The following is a 16,738-nucleotide window of genomic DNA, read 5'->3' as shown; positions in this document are numbered from 1 at the left end:
GCAGCACAAACAACATAAACTGATTCTCTATATTTAGTTCCAAGTTTACAGCTTACTCAGATTTGAGTTGCAGCCATTCTGAAAATGTATCTATGTAATAGTTTGGGCATAAAAAAAAAATCACATTGCATATGGTGATTAGAGTTACAATGACAAACATGAAAAACATTGTGGCAGTGTTTCAAAACAAGTATCAGAGGACTCTTACTATCCAATGTGTATTCTCATAGCATTAATATATTTCACCATGTCATCAGAAATTATGGCAGCCATGTCCTATCCTTCATTTTATAATTAACTTGTCATCTGTGACTGACTATTGTTGACCTACAAAAGCACTGGTTGAATGAAGGCTACAAGTTTTATTTACATTATGTTTGGAGCCAGGGGCTAGCAGCACATTACCTGTATCCACAAACATGTTTCCTTATCAACAGTTACAATGATTATTCCTCTAACTTAACAGTAATTACATTGATGCTATAGCGTGTATTTTACTTGACTTTACAGTTAAGGGACTTTTAAAAAAATGACCGTGTCCCACACAACGCTCTACTATCAGCAAACAGATTTAGTGTGAAAAGACGCTGGGAGTAAAATCCGCGCACTGGTATAAGTAGCAGAAAGGGGCGGGCCATTGTGTGGTGGTGCAGTAGTGGGTTAGGATACCCCATTGAGGATACCATGAAGTGTAACGTGCCCAAGTGAATGCCCCCCGGATAACAACTTGCTAGTGGCTCCTTTCCAATCATATACTCGTCACAGCAACTAATGGACATCCTTGAGCTTAACAAAATGATGTATGCAAGGTGTCGCCTTTCACCTCTAAAGTCTAATATTTCTCCATCAAATACATTTTTTAGTGACAGGAGTGTGAATTAGTTTCAAGACAGGAAACACAAATTTATTTCTCTGCAGTGTATACTAATGCAGACAGCCTAGCATGTTATGCAAGAGCTGAACAAGCTCCTATTCTGTATTTGCAGCTGCATTTGTCATTCCATGTTGAAAAACAATTGAAAAAAGTTGTGGGACATTTTAAAACTAAAACCATTGGATCAAAATAATTACTATGGTGCAGCTTGACCCTCTCAGAAAGTTATCATCTGGAAGAATACAGACTTCACATGAATTACAAATAAGCGATGATCTATCATTTCTGCCGATTGTTGTACTATTGGTGCAATTAATGAATGGCAAATGAATTCTTGTCCACTATTTAGTGTCATGACCTGATTTTGACAAGATAAACCGAAATGCACATTTTTTTTTTATTTTTCAATTGCTGTGAAAGCCCCCTCCCAAACAGTTCTGCCCTTGATGTTTCCCACTATTCATTTTAATCCAGCATTACTTATTATATTCTGTACACTATCAACTATGCAGCAGAGAGCATCGGCAGTGTCACAGGTGTCTGACCTGCGTGTGGGTTACCTGTATCTCAACTGCTGGCTGTGTTATCTCCAAAGCTGTTATGACTAACATACTTTACTGAGTGCCTAATATTGAACCCTGGTAAGCCATCCCAATATATACCATGTGTGTAATATAATCTACCCTGCAGCTGTATTAAACCTGTATTACCGACTGTATAAACAAAAAGTCGCAAGGTCAATTATGAAGGAACCCAGAAATAGTGACGTAGGACCACAAAATATTTTAAATGATGGATCCATGGGACCCACAAAATTATGAACTCTGTGTAATCTCTAATAATGCATCAGTTGCTCCCCACTGCTCATTTAAGCATGGCCACGTTTATCTTCTGTGTCATGTCAGTGTATGTCATCTATCCCCTCAATGTACAACATTACACATGTTTGCACTTTATAAATAAAATATAATTTGAGGAAAATAGTCCATTACATTGATACACTTTAGAGAATTGCAACTCGTGCAAAATTTCATGAACACAAAGCACTGTGTTTGTATAGGTCTCCTCCACATACCCAGATTTCCTCCCAGCCAAAGACATACTAGCAGGTTAAAGAAAATTAACCAGTGTGTGTTTTAGGAATCTTAGATTGTTAGCTCCAATGGGTCAGAGTCTGAGGAGCTAAAATAATAAAATATCCCACGTTCAGCGCTGCTTAATATGACAGGCACTGCATAAACTAATAGTGACAAATAATATAGAAGCAATAGATATCAAGAGAGGAATAATAAGATGCAGCTAGTAGTAGATATGTAGCCATAGGGCCGCAGTATATGACCCCTCGCGGCCTCCATGTTCATACAAAGACATCCAACAAAGCACTTCAGATCAATGGAAGAAGCACTTTGTACTTCCAGCCCACCGTGGGAGGAGGATTCCCGCCATGCTCTGTCCCGGGCTAGCGGAGGGGGCTCCGGGCCAGGGTGACTGGCTGTGCTCGGTACAGGCCTCTTCTACAACGTGAGGTGACGGCGGGACGAGGACGGAGAGCTGCTGCCCTCCTATATGTAACCCTATAGATCACTCCATGCCAGGAGAGATTACTACCCGCGGTTACACCGGCCAAGGCAGACAGAGGGGAAGCCTAAGACCCCGTGTGCGGAGGTCCCGCGTCCGCCTTACTCACCCACTCCAGCTAGGTAGTGGCCGCCTCACGGGCTGACTGCTTCTTCACTGCTGTGAAAGCCGGGAATCCGCGCAGGGTTCCGGGGGGTTCTCTCCTGTCCGGGCACGATCGGTATCTCCGCACGAGACGTTAGACTGTATCTCCACAACTAGGCCGCACTCACGCCGCAGCGCTGCTCGCCAGACCCAGCATGCAACGGGGCACAAGAGGGCGGGGACGGTGTGTGCTCAGTCAGTGAGGCGGAGCGAATACGACGCCATCTTAGTAGAGGATTGAGGGAAGCGGAGACATGTTGGTGAGGGTGGAAGTTTGTGGTGTCGCCGGGAAAGCTTTTGGGCTTGGTAACCATTAACACGTTTTTTCATTTAGACATTTTCTATAAAAAAATAAATATAGGCAATAGAAAGTGTTTATTAAAACAATAATTTTAATAAGGTGCAGGAGAGAAACATTCTTCAAAAGAAGAGAAATAGTAGAAGAAGAGGACATGCGCTGACACTGAGGAAATTTGAGGAAAAATTACTTCCCAGAAAGTGTAGTGGAATAGTCTGTCATCAGAGGTGGTAGAGGCTAAAGCTGGGTACACACTACAGAAATTTCAACCAACTTACGCCGAGCGATTTTACATGCGATCGATGGTCCGAACGCTCGGTCCATAGACTGCATATTATTATTATTATTATTGTTTATTTATAAGGCGCCATAAGGTTTCCGCAGCGCCGTACACAATACAAACAATGGACAGTACAGGGAATAACAGTACAAAACAATAAAGGAGTAGTACCAAGACTTCAGAGGCTCCAGGCAAGGCAAATGTATAGAGGTTGGAGCAGAAGAGAAGGTAGCGAGACAGGAGGGAGGAGGTCCCTGCTCATTTGAGCTTACATCCTATAGGGAGGGTAGACAGACGACAGGCACAGAGGATGTCGGAGGAGGGGAGCAAGCGCTCCCCTCTACTGAGGAGGAGTGAAGTGAGGAGAGTGAGCATGGAGAGAGGGTTAGGTGGAAGGCTGGTAGGCAGGTAGGCAATTCGGAAGAGATGAGTTTTGAGTGCCCGTTTGAAGGAGCACAGGTTAGGGGACAAACGGATGGAGCGAGGGAGGTCATTCCAGTGCAGGGGGGCAGCTCGGGAGAAGTCTTGAATTCTGGAGTGGGATGAGGTGATTAGAGGGGAGGAGAGGCGACGGTCATTGGCCGAACGCAGGGACCAGGCGGGAGTGCATACACACTAGCCTTGTTTAGGATAATAAAGCGAAGAGCGGACGTCCCTTTAGCGACTTTTTACAGCCATGTTGTCGTGAGCAATGACTGTAATTTCGTACTCACTGTTGTGGATCGGTCAGAAGTTTATACACACTAAACGGAAACGAGATTGGAACGAAAATATTAAACGATACGACCAACCAAATGAGGCGATAATCGTCCATTTGGGCAGACTTTCGACCATAGTGTCACTGCACACACTGACCCGACTTTTGAACGAGTGGTCGTATGTCGGCTGATTTAGCCAATTATTGGATGAAAACTGTGTAGTGTGTACCCAGCTTAATACAGTAGAGCAGTTTAAACATGCTTGGGATAGACAACAATATCCTTACAAAGAATAAAAGATTAAATAGGGTTTGAAGTTACCATAGGTTAATAAAACAATGGGCAGACTAGATAGGCCAAACGGTTCTTATCTGCCGTCAAATTCTATGTAATTCTAAAACAGCAGACAAAGTAGTAACTTACATAGGAAAAATTGGGGCATGAAGTGACACTAAAGATGGTCATAACTCCAATCAGACCCAGTTGCTCATTTTTAATAAATATTGTGGCCTAAAGACCAAAGATAGATAAAGGATAGCGATAATAACTTTTGATATACGAAAATTACAGAATTTTACTTTGCATTTAGTCAATATTGAAAACTAGCAACAAAAAATCCAGGGACTAACTTTCAGAAACTGAATTGCTGTCATCTATGTTTTAATATCCTGTTTTCTTTCTTACAGTCAAAAGTGTTACACATCTATTTGAGTCCACAAATGTACTGCTGGATGGTAATTATGTCTTACTTACCAACACTTACATTCCATAGTGGTCAACAGAGATAATCACAGGTTTAAAAGTTTTGTCAAATGAAATGCCCCTATTTTTCATCATTGTCCAAATACACAGTACAGTAACTCTTATTTTGTATGCTGAATGCAAATTCTTCCTATTTGAAAATTATGGACTGTCTAAGTAAATATTTCTTGAAAAAAAGTATACTCCAAATTGAAAAAAATGATAAATAATAGACTCAGTTTATAGCGCAGACACATGGTGGAGAGGCAAACCAGGATATGCCCAAAATGTAAGACACAACAGACAAACATAATATACAACCTCTGTAACTGCAGAAAAAAATATTTTGGAACAATGTTTTTCATTTTATTAACAAAATCTTTGATGTACAAGTTGGGAAAAATCATGAAGCTCTCCTGTGTGCCAATTCCAAACACTGAAAAACAGAACTACTGTGTTCCGAATTGTACCCTATATCATACTTGCCAACTTTCCCGGAATATCCGGGAAACTCACGAAATTCCTGGTCTACCGGACTCCCAGGAGAGCAGGCAATTCTCCCGATTCCCGTCCGGCTCTACAAATTAAACGGAGGGGGCGGGGCTTAGTGGTGTTGTGTTCGCCCCCTATTTTTATTGGCCAAAAAAAGTGATGACTGCTTTGGGGCGGGGCTAACAACGCAATTCTTCGAGCCTCGTCCCCACACAGCCACCTGCCTCCCAGACCTCCTGGGACACAAGTTGCCAATGTTGGCAACTATGCCCTATATTGATGATAATAGTGACCATTACAAAACAACTGATACTAAGGCAGTGGACATCCCAGGTTTACCCCTTCTGGGAATGCTAAAGACTGATTTACTGGACACACATTTTAGACAGAAAGGCTACCATTTCTGATATAGAAACAGGGGTTAAAATGTTCTTTAGAAAATGGAAATAATATACAGACTCCTTAGACAAGAACGTACAGGCCAACATTTTTAGATTATTTGAGTCTACTGAATGGTTTCTACTTAGACGCAGGGCCTGATTATCCAATACGCTGACTAGGGTGTAAGACTTTTCGGGGGCGCCAAATCTATTGGGGTACAAAATTATGACAGAAGGTATAAACTGAAATTCATTTTAAAATATAAGTGAATAGTTGTTTTCCAAAGTAAAGAGAAAATGCAAGAAAAATGAAGTAAGATTTTAATCTTGTCATAGTCCGATTGAAAAAGCTGAAGACAATGAGTTATCCTTGGAAGGGCGTCTGAGGTTAAGCGAGTAGGAGAATCAAGGATGGTGTCAGGCAGAGATGTGACAACCCCCCTCCCCATTCACATCTTCACCCTTAGTAGTGCACGTTCATACCTTCTTTCGATGACAAAGATTGCCTTGACCCTTTTAAAAAGCCAAGTGGAGCTGAGTTTTGAAAACCATGGGAACATAAACATTGGTGGGGAGGGGGCGGGGTGAAGAATGCCGGTTTTAAATGAAGGACGAGTTTGTTTTTACCTACCGCGTATTAACCTGGCGCAGGAGCGTATTAACCTAGGGCGCCGTGAAACCTAAATCAGGCTCTGCTAAGACAACTTTGATAACTATCATAATCAACATTTGTTTATATAGCAACAGCAAATTCTGTGGTGCTGTACAATTGGGAACAAACACAATAATAAAACAATCCTGGGTAATACAGACAGACAGAGAGGTAAGAAGGCCCTGCTCTCAAGCTTACAATCTATAACTAATCATAATCTCTAGACCATGGCTCGATCCTTTACTTTATATACTAACGATTATGACCCCCTCCCCCAGCACATCAACTTAGCTAATTATTAACCTATGAATAATACCCTCAAGGAGAATAACAAAGGAAAAAATGTCTCGGATCATCTGTTTCTACTTGCAGTAGTATATGTTCTTTATCATTTATTTTAACTTGGTTGCTAGGAAACCGGGATGCTCCTTCCTGTTGTCGGCAGTCACATGAACACAATTGCAGAAATAGGCTGCAAAGGGCTCATTTTTTATGGAGCACTCTGATTGCCCCCCATTAATTTTTCCGGGGATAGCGTTTGCTGTGTGCATTCATTTAATCTGCTATTCCTGTATACAGACCTATTTTTGATCTCCTGTTGTCTGAACCTTTACCTATTATTTGGAATTCCCTGTCCGTTGGCTTAATTAACGGACCTACTTTCTCAATGACCATCCTGACTTTTGACTTGTCTTTGGATATCCCTGCTTGCTGCCTGCCTTGGCTTTTGCCATATCCCTAGTTATTCTCTTGTGCACCGTCAGTTGTTCCGTTCCTCAATCTATCAGTGTAATCTCAGTCTCTATACCCCTTTGCTATCTGGCATTCATCATCATCATCAACATCATCATCAACATTTATTTATATAGCGCCAGCAAATTCCGTAGCGCTTTACAATTGGGAACAAACATTGATAAGACAATACTGGGTAATACATACAGACAGAGAGCTAAGAGAACCCTGCTCGCAAGCTTACAATCTATAGGACAATGGGAGTTAGAAACACAAGGGCATGTGCTAGATCATATTGCTAGAACGCAAAGGTAAAAGTATTGAGTGGGCTGTGTGTGTCGCAGTGTTGGTCAAAGGGTTGTTGTCTTGCGTTAGCAGTGTAGAGGATGGTAATAGGGTAATTTAGGGAAATTAAGATGGTGGTTGAGGAATATCATAACCTTGTCTGAAGAGGTGGATTTTCAGTGAACGCTTGAAGGTTTGAAGACTAGAGGAAAGTCTTATTGTGCGTGGGAGGGAATTCCACAAAGTGGGTGCAGCCCGGAAAAAATCCTGTAACCGAGAATGGGAGGATGTGATGAGAGTGGAAGAGAGACGTAGATCTTGTGCAGAACGGAGGTGTCGAGTAGGGAGGTATTTCGAGACCAGTGAGGAGATATATGTCGGTGCAATTTTGTTGATGGCCTTGTATGTTAGAAGAATTTTATATTGGATTCTTTGAAATACAGGCAGCCAATGTAGAGACTGACAGAGTGGCTCAGCAGAGGAATAACGGTTTGCAAGGAAAATCAGTCTAGCCGCTGCGTGCAAAATAGATTGTAGGGGTTCAAGTCTGACTTTGGGAAGACCATTAAGGAGGGAATTGCAATAGTCGATGCGGGAGATGATGAGTGCATGAATTAATGTTTTTGCAGTGACTTGTATCAGATATGTGCGTATTCTGGAAATGTTCTTTAGGTGTATGTAACATGATTAAGAAATAGAGTTGATGTGGGGAATAAACGACAGTTGTGAATCAAGGATTACACCTAGGCAATGAGCTTGTGGGGTGGGATTTATGGTCATGTTATCAACAGAAATAGAAATGTCAGGAAGGAAGCTTCTGTTTTTGGGTGGGAATATTATTAATTCAGTTTTTGAAAGATTGAGTTTGAGTTGGCGAGAAGACATCCAAGATGAAATGGCAGAAAGACAGTCACTAACGTGAGACAACACAGATGGTGAAAGATCAGGAGAGGATAGATAAATTTGTGTATCATCTGCATATAGATGATACTGAAATCCAAAGGAGCTTATTAGTTTTCCAAGTGAAGTGGTGTAGATAGAGAAGAGCAGAGGACCTAGGACTGAGCCTTGTGGTACTCCATCTGATAAAGGAAGCGGAGCAGAGGTGGACCCAGAGAAATTAACACTGAAAGAGTGATTAGATAGGTAGGATGAGAACCAGGATAGGACAGTGCCTTCAAGACCTAGGGATTGTAGCGTTTGTATGAGGAGAGAGTGGTCAACAGTGGCAAATGCAGCAGAGAGATCCAGGAGAATTAGAAGAGAGTAATGGTTATTATTTTTTGCTGTGATCAAATCATTGACAACCTTGGTCAGCGCAGTCTCTGTGGAGTGTTAAGAGCGAAAGCCTGACTGAAGAGGATCCAAGAGGTTGTTTGCTGTAAGAAAGTGTGTGAGGCGAGTGTAGGCAATTCTCTCGAGAAGCTTGGAGGGGCATGGGAGCTGGGAGATGGGGCGGTAATTTACGAGAGAGTTAGGGTCAGAATTCTGTTTTTTTTAAATGGGAGTAATCACTGCATGCTTGAATAGTGATGGAAAAATACCAGTAGAAAGAGATAGATTACAGATTTTAGTTAGAGGGGGAATGAGCACAGGAGACAGGGACATACCAATTTGTGAGGGAATGGGATCAAGAGGACAGGAGGTGGAGTAGGAAGATGAGAAGAGAGTAGAAACTTCCTCTTCATTTGTGGGATCAAATGAAGAGAGAGTGTCAGAGGGTGCTACAAAGGAATTGAGCCAATTGCTTGTCAAGGGAGATGATACCATTTCAAGCCTGATCTTATCAATTTTGTCCTTGAAATAGGAAGCAAGATCCTGTGCACTGATGTTAGTTGGAGGATTTGGGGCAGGAGGATTCAGAAGAGCGTTAAATGTGTTAAAGAGGCGTTTGGGGTTAGAAGCCTGAGCATAGATGAGAGATTGGAAGTTTGCTTGCTTAGCAGTATTCTATAGGAGCGGTAGATATCAGTATATGTGATGAAATCATTAGAGGCACAAGATTTACGCCAGTTACGTTCTGCTTTACGAGAAAGTTTTTGTAGAGTTTGTGTAACTGTAGTGTGCCATGGTTGGCAACGAATTCTAAGCGAAGTATGTAGTGTCGCTGGAGCCACTTGATCCAGGGCAGTTGCTAGGGTTTGATGAAAATGGGGTACTGCCCGATCTGGGGAGGAGAATGTAGAAATTGGGGAGAGAAGGTGTTGGAGAGATGTGGAAAACTGTTGAAGATCAATAGAGTTGAAATTCCTGCGGTTGTGAGGAGGCTTGGAAGAGTTTGACACTAGGGAGAGTAAAGAACTGGGGGTGAGCGAGTAGCTAATAAGGTGATGATCCGAGAGGGAGAAAGGAGTGTTAAGGAAATGAGCATAGTCTAGAGAAAACAAGATCAAGACAGTGGCCATCCTGATGAGTAGCGGATTCAATCCACTGGGAGAGGTCAAGTGAGGAGGTTAGAGAGAGTAGTTTGGAAGCAGCATTGGAACGTGAATTAGAAATAAGGATGTTGAAATCACCCATGATGATGGTGGGGATATCAGTAGATAAGTAGTGAAGGAGCCATGCAGAGAAGTGTTCGAGAAATTGTTGGTGTGGACCAGGGGGGCGATAGATGACAGCAACACGCATAGAGAACGGGTTAAAAATCCTAACAGCATGTACTTCAAAAGATGTGAAGGTAAGTGATGGGACACTTGGTAGAACTGTGAATGTGCACTATGGGGAGAGAAGTAGTCCAACCCCCCCTTCTTGTCTGCCTCCCAGGCTGGGTGTGTGGGTGAAATGGAGACCACCATGTGAAAGGGCTGCAGGTGAGGCAGTGTCTGATTGCGTGAGCCATGTTTCTGTTATTGCTAGAAGGTTGAGGTTGTTTGAGAGGAAGAGATCATAAATGGCGGTAAGTTTGTTACAAACAGAACGTGCATTCCAAAGGGCACATTTAAAGGACTTTGGAAGAGAGGGAAGACAGGAGATGCGTTTAAGGTTTGCTGGATTTCTGTAGTGTTCAGATATATGCATGTGGGAGAATTGAGGGGGACCTGGATTAGGTGATATATCACCAGCTAATAGAAGCAGGGATGAAGAAAGGTAGGTAAAATGATTGTAAGATGTGTGTTTTTTTGGTGGCAGGGTGCGGCTGTTAAAGTTATTGAATTTAAATAGGAAAACAGTTCATGAGTGTTCACTAGAGGTGAGTGAAGTAATGAAGGGGCAATGTGGACAGAGGTGTGTGTTGCAGGATGGGTGAGGGATGATATAGTCCTAAAGATAATGCCATGTAAAGAGAGAAAGAAAAATATTTTGGCAAGCTTTGGGATTTATGAGTCAAATAGCAAAAATGAGGGAATTAAGAAATTACCTAATTGCAATGTCCAGTGTAATCAAATAAGTAGTGCAGAGCTATGCTGCAGCAAATGTAGTTTATCCATGTATGTCTGTATAGTATAGAGTAATGATGTGGGAGTCATGTGGGGGAATGGGTGCAAGTGTTGACTGGAGAGTAATAAAGAGCAGGTGATTGAATAGCTGAGTTTTTGCAGAGTTGTTAGGCGCCGCTCGGCGGCCGCCTGTTCTTCCGCATAAGTGCGTCTGGTTGCTAGGCTACAGGTTAGAATGGGACGCTGCATGTAGGTAGCGCTATGGCGCTAATGTATGACAAGCGCTACGGCGCTAGGACTATGACAGCACTACAGTGCTGAGGCTCATTGGCTAGCAGCATTATTTAAGCCTCTCTGGATCCCACCTTCTGTGCCAGAGTTTTAGGTCCTTTCCTGTCCTCCAGCGTTCCAGTGTTCCTGTGATTGTTGTCTCCTGACCTTTTGCCTGTCTCCAGATTATTTGCCGTTTGGCCTGTGACCCTTGTGACCCGGATTGCCTTGACTACCCTTTTGGATCTCCCTTCTGTACTACGCTACCAGAACGCTACTAACCCGACTTGCCTCACTACCCCTTTGGATTCTCCTTGTGTACCTGCCTTGCCCGCACCGTTGCCGAACCGGCTTGTCTGACAACTCCTCTCGTGCCTCGCTATCTGACTCGTGGAAGGACTGCGACCTGCGTGTTCCTGCAGCTAAGTCCATACCTCCTTGCGGGGGTCCCTGGTGAACACCAGGGGCACGTTAGACTCTGCGCCTTCCTTCGAGTAGTGCCAACGATAGCAGGTACGCTATACTCAGTCATGACAAGAGTCATGAGAGAGGAGAGTGATTCAAAATCAGTATAAATTCTTCCTACTTGTGATGGCAGACAAAGCATTAAGTAGAACTGAGAGCACAGTGATAAGATAGGGGACTGAAATAACTGTAGCATGGGTAGGGAGTGGTTAAGCAAGTAGTACAGCAGGCCGAACAAACTTTCATGAGATGAGAAGAAAATAAGATCAGAGTCCAAAACAGTCCTCATGCTGCATGGAACTTATAGCCAGGGTGAGTTGAAGACATCAGAGGTGGAATATGGAGTTTCAAGTGAATACTGACTGTTGTCCTTGTGTAGCTGAGTTAATAGGCAGAATGGTCTTCTCCTGTTTCCTCCTGTGTAACTCCGGTATAACTCAGAATTATGCTGTTTAAATTTTTTGTTTTACACTTGTATCTATACACTTAGAGCTATACACACTAACTATGCAGCCATCTAAATAAATCCCTCTTACCCTGGGGGCATCCAGGTACCTGTGAGTATATTGCACTCAACTTGCTTGCTGCAAGTGAAGACCTCTTGTACACTTATTGGTTCTAAGGAATTATCTGGTGTCTATAACACTGTTTGACATGTGTAATGAGATTAACAGTGTATATGACTTGTGTACTATGATTGTTGTATTCACAACTAACACACACTATTCTGTCATGTGGATAACTGTGTGGATAGCTGTGTAACTCACCAGAAAAACTTTTTGAAGAAAATTAACAACACTTTTCCAGGAATGTGTCATCTAAGATATTTCTATGCTGTTCATTACAGTAGAACTGTTAAGCATCAGAGAGCAAAGTAATATTATACATTTTTATTCTATATAAGATGACTCAACTGGACAAAGAAGTTATGCCATACAAAATGTACTTAAAGCCTGATTCAAATTAGAATACAAATTAGTCGTAAGTTCTGTATAAGAGTAAGTAAGATATGTTACGATTTGAATAGGAGTGGAAATACTCTTTGTATGAACAGTACTTTTTGGTAAGCCCAGAAACACATAGGGGCATATTCAATTAGGATTCCGGTTCGCGGGATCGCGCCGGAACGGGCCGCAAACTTAATCCACGTTACCGCAATAACGTGGATTTTTGTTCGCAGTCCATAGGGTTGCGTACGAAAATCTGCGTTATTGCAGTACCGTAACACCGGCAATAACGCGCACTTTTCGCGGTAACGCGCGTTACCGCGAACCCGGAACCCTAATTGAATATGCCCCATAGAGGCTTAAGTATTTTTTGGTTTACTACCTGTGTATTTACAATGAATTAACGTCAGAAAACATAATTTTTATATGATCATAAATTAAAATTACTGCTAACAATGTAACAAACTAACTAAAAAGAACAATAACAAATTTAACTATAATTTTTTTTTCTTTTTAAATAATCCATATGAGATTTTTTTTTATATTATTTTATAACAGCTAATTAAATTACTTTTCAATGTGTATAATGCATACAAAGCATATTGAAACTAAATCTTTGATCTGTAAAGTGGTTCTATGATAGCTACTGAGATGCATACATGAAAGGTAGTAAACGAAAACAATGCCGTGCCGGTGAGCACTAAGAGAAAAAGGCAAATCTAGAAAGACAAACGCCAACAAGCTTTATCTTTGCCTTTATAAAGCGTAAGGAGCAAAATGCACTTTGGCATTTGCCTTGGTAAATGTGTTCCCCCAGTGTTCTGTGTGGGGCAGTTGTAATACTTTGCAATAATAGTGAAACATTTTGGAAGTTATTGACCCACACCTGCCAGGACTGGTCAGACTGGTGGTCAGTGGTCTAACACACACTGCTGGCTGTAGTGCTCACATAGGGCTAGATTTACTAAGCTGCGGGTTTGAAAAAGTGGGGATGTTGCCTATAGCAACCAATCAGATTCTAGCTGTCATTTTGTAGAAGGTACTAAATAAATGAAAGCTAGAATCTGATTGGTTGCTATAGGCAACATCCCCACTTTTTCAAACCTGCAGCTTAGTATATCTAGCCCATAGTGTCTGTTCTATTAGGAGAAACAATAGTTTGTTCTATTATAATAGGTCTCTGTTGGGCTCCAAGAGCCGGGTGGTAAGTAAAATCACCCAGGTGGAGCACCCGGGAAATAGGTGCTGGGGAGAACACTGTCTCCTATAACATAGGACATGGGGGGGGTGGTAATACTAGACTAGGTGAAGGGGAATAAAAATTGGACATTACTAAAGGGATATAAAGACCCATATACAAGGATTTACCATTACAACCTACTGATGGGACCTGACTAATTGTGATAAAATGTACAGTTAGCTAACTGAATATCAGTAGCCACTATATAGCAGTGAATAATATAGGGATGGCTCAATGAGACATCAGTGATCCCTTCAAGTTTTACGCAATGTTTTAATAAATATAAGAACATCAAATATATTAAACTCAGTCTGATTGAGAAAATAATATATAAACCTATAAAAAGTGTGTTCATCACTATAGTCTAATGATGGGACCAGAAATTTCTTTGACAAAACATACAGTGAGCTAGCTGATTATTAGAAGTTATCATATATCAGTGAACAAAATAAGGATTGACCGAAGAGATATGAGTTATCCTTCCATGCTACATACAATGTTTTAACAAATATAACATAAGAATAAAGTATACCCTGATAATTACCAATTGTGAGTATAATATGCCCTTCAATCCTTTTGTAAGGAAATATTTTCCTAATTTGCTTATCATCGAAGACACCTTACCAGTATAAGAAATATACTGTTAAGAAAAATATTTTATTTTACAAATCAGAAGGCAGCCAAGAATTGATAAATTGTAGTGTAATTAGGATAGGGGACCTTACATACAAAAAAGTATAATTATTTGATAAATATAAGTTCATCCAACAAGGCATAACAGTTTAAATTATTCACTTTAACTTAGTTAGTTCACAATTGTTTTTAAATATTTAGTTACATATATGGGTAATCATTTTAATAGGGATACAAAACATCTTAGAGTGCTCCAGAAAACACATTCTTTCCTTTTTCTCTTTGTTCTGAAATGATGTATCTAAATGTGTGTGTGCAACTCCCTATAAAATTAAAGGAAATATATGGAGTTGATAAATAATGTAAGATTCTTTGGGATATGATTAACTTAGTGCAGTTGGATATTTTTTTTGTTATGTGTCATTCATCACTATCATCCGGTATTTTCACCAGCCCTGTAGCACGTACAAAAGATACAGCTGAAAACCGGAGTACTTACAATAAACACATTACGATGTTAAAGTTTGGTTTCTGGGTATACGCAGTGCGAAATCATGCAAGATACTCTGCACAAACGTGGAATATTTTTATTTTCTGAATAATTTACATAACAACTGAACAAGAAAAAAGGAAGCAGAAAATGTTCTCATACCCATAAAGAACTTGATGTCTAAAAAACATATAGCTTGCATTCCCAAACAATTTTATCAAAATAAGAACTTATTTCATATGTAACATCTTACATATATTAAAAACAATTGCAAAAACTAATCGGCACCAAATACATATATATTAGATTGCACTGCTGAAGACAAAACTTATAGATACAAAATTGTGTAGGAATGTGAGTTATATGTTTTTTAGAATGTTGTTCTTTATGGGTATTTGAGAATATTGTGCGCTTCATTTTTTCTTGTTCAATTGTCTTCTAGTAGAGGGATAGGCATCTCCCTTGTAAGATTCCTTTGCGACATAAACTTTGTTTTTGTTTAATCAATATTGAGCGCTGGTATTTAATCTAATTCCAGTTTACAAAAAAACATTTATGGTGTGTCACAAAGTCTAAGTTTGGAGTAGATCTTGAATTCCCGCTCTAGATAGACTTACCCCCAGAAAGGTGCGGAGTCTAATGGTAGAGAGGTATTCACCAGGGATCCCCACAATGGAATATGGATTTAGCTGCTCTCTAGCCACAGGTCGCAGTCCTCTAAGGGAGATTAGAGCAGGGTGAGATGGAACCGTGGAGTGGAGCACGACTGCTGGACGATAAATGCAGAGGTTCAGGTGAACGGGAGTGAACCGAAGCGCTGAGGTCTTTAGAAAGCGAATAGCAGAGAACAGGACTGATTATGAGGCACGAGGATCCTGCAACAATGCTGCAGGTCTTGATCGTGGAGCAGGTAATACAGGATACCAACTGAGAAGTGAACTGCAGAGAACTGATGCACTGAGATCTCTGGAAAGCGAATAGTTTGAGGACGGAACCGATAATGAAGTACAAGGTTCTTGCAATAATACCACAGGTCTTGATTGTGGAACAGGTAACACAGGATATCGACTGAGAGGTGCTGAACTGCAGAGAACTGATGCACTGAGATCCCTGGAAAGCAAATAGCTTGAGGACGGGATAGATGATGAGGCATGAGGTTCTTGTAATAATACCACAGGTCTTGACCCTGGAACAGGAAACACAGGATATCGATGTGCAGACAGGAGCCAAAGGGAACAGCATCTTAACAGATAAGGAGACATGAAGATCTGGCACCTTAGTAGAGAAGCAGGTGCTTTAAACAGGCAGTGCTGACAGGCAATTAGCCAATCAAGAGAATGCAGGAAGTTTTGAAAAGACCAGGTGTGCGCATGCTCAGTTCAGACCAGCAAGTGAATGCAGGGAGTGAGAACCAAGGGAAACAGGTAAGAACAGTGACCTTGATGAATGGTAGCTGGTGCAATGTATGTATGTTGTGATAAAAAATGAGGAACTATTGAGTTTTCTTTTTGGATGTGATTGACTATTATACACATTGTTACTTGTTTTTTTTTATCCATGAATTGCTTGACTTATACTATAAGGTGTGCTACTGCATGTACAATCATTTACCAATATGTAAATATTTGAAAGTGATTTGACATTTTTGTGTATGTACGGCTTCATCTTAGGTGACGTTGGGGGGATTTTCAGTTTGATATTGAGATAGATAAAAAATGTTTCTAATGTGCCACATCAGTTCAGTTGTCCCAAGGGTACAATTATGTATGCTTTGGCATGGTGCTTAAAAAAGGTCCTTTTTTTGTTTTTTTGCTTAAACTGTTACATTGCAACCCACTTTAAACTTTACTCTAAAAATGTAGATACCAATTAAATATTTTTACCCATTCTGAACAGCACCTTATGGTCACGTACACTTATTGCACACAATGCTTATTTTTTTTCCCTTAATTTCCTTACTTAAAATCTATTAAATTGTGTGATGCTTACAAAACCAGCGTATTACAGAGACTGGTAATTGTCAGACTTAGAAAAGCATATAACCACAAATTGGTAATTTTCCTAAAAATGGGTTTGGTCTTTTTTGCAGGAGACAGTGCTTACCCACAGTGGCCATGGATCCTCTCTTACATTCAGCCGCAGAGCATACAATTTGGCACATG

General features: G+C 40.9%; 1 protein-coding gene across 6 annotated transcripts in view; it reads right to left on the bottom strand.

The window, feature by feature from the left end:
- RBM25 (RNA binding motif protein 25) overlaps positions 1–2,769 on the bottom strand; it is a 38,904-nt gene extending 36,135 nt beyond the window's left edge. For 5 of the 6 annotated variants that reach the window (XM_075193348.1, XM_075193351.1, XM_075193352.1 and 2 more), the window contains exon 1: positions 2,562–2,768. The gene's annotated coding sequence lies outside the window, so the exon portion shown is untranslated. Of the gene's footprint in view, positions 1–2,561 lie in introns of all 6 variants that reach the window. The other variant, XM_075193350.1, reaches the window with a different exon arrangement.
- Between the last annotated feature and the right edge of the window lie 13,969 nt (positions 2,770–16,738).

This window comes from Mixophyes fleayi, chromosome 12 (assembly GCF_038048845.1).
Source record: "Mixophyes fleayi isolate aMixFle1 chromosome 12, aMixFle1.hap1, whole genome shotgun sequence".
Taxonomy (NCBI): domain Eukaryota; kingdom Metazoa; phylum Chordata; class Amphibia; order Anura; family Limnodynastidae; genus Mixophyes; species Mixophyes fleayi.
The sequence above is the reverse complement of the archived record's forward strand: the minus strand, read 5'-3'. Positions and strand labels throughout refer to the sequence as shown.